Here is a 2,914-nt window from a genome sequence, read left to right as displayed (position 1 = left end):
GGGGGGACGCGCAATGGGGGCTCGGGACGCTGAGGCTGGCCCAGCGCGGGTATCCTAGGAGGGGAGGTCCCTGACGCTGCGCAGCTGGGAGGGCGTTCGGGAGTGGGTTGCGATGCTTCCCTGTTCGTTTTTTCCTGACATCGTTTTTGTTTGGGTCCAGGGGCCTCCCGGGAGCTGGATGCTCGGAGCAGAAAGGCGGCCCTAGGGGCCCCTTCCGGTCCCGGGGCTGACGCCTGGCGGCGTCGCCGAGAACCCGCGCCCTTTCAACCGCCGCTGGCTCCTGTTTCACAGATGGAGACCCTGAAGCCCCAACAAGCAGCTTCCCCAGCACCGCCCAGTGACTGAAAAAGCTGACACTGAGCGCCCGTCTCACTCCCCACCCAGCTCCCAGGCTGCCCCACCGGACGTAAGTAGCTCGATCTAGGCCGCTGACCCCCAGACAGTTGATGCTGCGCTATAGACTGCCGCCGCTGCCCGCCTGACTGCACGTTCGTTCCTTTGCAGCAGCATCTTTGGGGAGAGACAAGACCTGAACAGACGCTGAGGCCGGATCCCCAGGGTGGGTCAGAACAGCCGCTGCCCTGAAAGCCGGCTCGGACAGATGCGTGCAGGGCGTGCCACCGGAGCTCCTTGCAGCTTGCGTCTGGGGCCACCATGTCCCTTCCTCAGGGCGCTGGATCCATCTCTTCAAGCTCTGCGGTCCAGGCCATGGTGGCAGAATCACCCCCCAGGGTGTGACGCCACGTCCTTATCAATTCCCCACAGCTGCACCTGGAAGAGCTGTGGCTGGGCGCCGCTCTGACCTGTGTGCGGTCCCCTGAATGGGTCTCAGGTGTCTTCAGAATGGCGAGGCCGCCTCATTTCCTCGCCACACAACCCTCCTGAGGACGCTGCCTGCAAATGGGCTGAATTCCTAATTTCTACCATTCAATTAAACGAGGGATCCTTAAACCCCAAAGCTGGGAAAGCTGTCCGTTAATTTAGTGCGAAGCCTGTGGCAGCTGTCCACTCGTGGGCCATCTCCGAACAGCAGGATTCCCAGGAGTCCAGCAGGACAGGGAAGGGGATGAGTGGCCGCGTACCCCTGGCAGAGAAGGCCTTGTCTGAAGGCTACGCCCGCCTCCGGTACAGGGACACCTCCTTGCTCATCTGGCAGCAGCAACAGCAGAAGTTGGAGTCGGTGCCCCCCGGGACATACCTGAGCAGGAGCCGAAGCATGTGGTACTCACAGTATGGAAATGAGGCCATCTTGGTCCGAGACAAAAACAAGCTCGAGGTCTCCAGGGACACAGGGCAGTCCAAGTTTTGCGCAATCATGTAATTCCCATGTGAGCACCTGAGCCCAGGACCACTCTTCGAGGAAAACAGACATGGGTTTCATTCAGTTGTCTTGATTTCTAATCCTTGCTGGAAGATTTTGAATAATGAATGTGAAGATCAAACCGTGGCGTAAGAACCCAAGCAGCACAGAATCTGCCCCTGAGTCCCTCAGCACAGCCGCGGTGTGACTGGTGCACAGGACACTTCCCCTCTAGAGTCCCCTTAGTTACTAGTCAGCTGTTTCGACATTCAAATTCTCCAGGTGCTGCTAGGGACAGCATAGGCCTGGGCACTGCTAGATGCTTGGTTTAACCAAGCCACGAGTAACCCTCCCATCCCCGTTATAAACCACCTTTTCAAGTTTGTATAGGTTTTAGTTTTTTGTTTTTAGCATAAATGGTGGAGTAGCAGCAGCATCTCACTGGGAGCTTTGTCGCACTTACATTTTGTTGTTTGCTTTTTGAGACAGGGTCTCACTCTGTTGCCCAGGCTGGACTGCAGTGGTACGATCACAGCTCACTGTAGGTTCGATCTCATGGGCTCAGGTGATCTTCCCAAACTCAGCTTCCCAGGTAGCTGTGGCTCCAGGTGAACTACTGTGTATAGAGACAGGGTTTCCCTATGTTGCCCAGGCTGGTCTTACACTCCTGGGCTCAAACCTCCCATGGTGCTGGGATTACAGGCGTGGGCCACCGCACCAAGCCTGCATTTATATTTTGAGTTACCAAAATGATCGTCCTGTGTGAAGCATCATAGTAGCTTCCAAGCATTTGCGGCCCACCGGCCAGTGCCTCCAAAACACATTCAGGAAACCTGAGAGTTGTAAGTTGCACATGTGTGGCGTACAGTGATTTCCATGTAGTAACAGGGCTGAGCAAGGCAGGCTCTCCATCAGACTTAAAGCATTCAGCCTCTGCCCCCAGGCCGCCACTGACATGTGTTCACGGTCGCTGCCACAGCTGGCCACCTGTGTGTTCAGTCTCCATGAAGGATTCACCCTCTGCTCTGACATCTCCTTGGCTACACAAATGTGCAGGTGTCTCTTGTCAAAGCTAATTTTTATTTTCTAAATAAACATCCTTTAATACACTGCTCCCCTTCCTCATGTTATTTTTATCCTTGTTCATAATATGCTACTTGGCTTCCCATTTTTTATAGCAGTAATATCTAATTGATTGCTAAAAACTGCGATACAGAAAGGCATAAAGCAAAGCAAAAGTGCTCTCCCTGGGGAGAAGCTGGCTGGCAGCTGGGGACATGTCCCATAGCTCCTCGGTGTGCGTACACGGTCACGTGATTCTGACGGCGTCCTCCTGTACCATGCCTCTTGTGTCTGCCATTTTCTTTCTTGCCCAACTGTACAGACTGGGCATTCACTTCATGCTTTTTTGTTTGTTTGGTTTTTTGAGACAGAGTCACTGTGTTGCCCAGGCTGGAGTGCAATGGTGCAATCTCAGCTCACTGCAACCTCTGCCTCCTGGGTTCAGGCGATTCTCCTGCCTTAGCCTCCTGAGTAGCTGGAATTACAGGTGCCTGCCGCCACGCCCAGCTAATTTTTGTATTTTTAGTAGAGACGGGGTTTCACCATGTTGGC

At 54.5% G+C, this 2,914-nt stretch overlaps 1 long non-coding RNA gene across 1 annotated transcript; it reads left to right on the top strand.

The window, feature by feature from the left end:
- The first annotated feature begins 8 nt into the window (after window positions 1-8).
- Window positions 9-2,411, top strand: LOC105547816. Its single transcript, XR_001007281.1, has 2 exons — window positions 9-406; window positions 505-2,411. It is a non-coding gene; the product is annotated as an uncharacterized LOC105547816 (long non-coding RNA).
- The last annotated feature ends 503 nt before the right edge of the window (window positions 2,412-2,914 follow it).

Source organism: Mandrillus leucophaeus, unplaced genomic scaffold, assembly GCF_000951045.1.
Source record: "Mandrillus leucophaeus isolate KB7577 unplaced genomic scaffold, Mleu.le_1.0 Scaffold398, whole genome shotgun sequence".
In the NCBI taxonomy this organism is placed as follows: domain Eukaryota; kingdom Metazoa; phylum Chordata; class Mammalia; order Primates; family Cercopithecidae; genus Mandrillus; species Mandrillus leucophaeus.
This window is presented reverse-complemented; position numbering and strand designations above follow the sequence as displayed.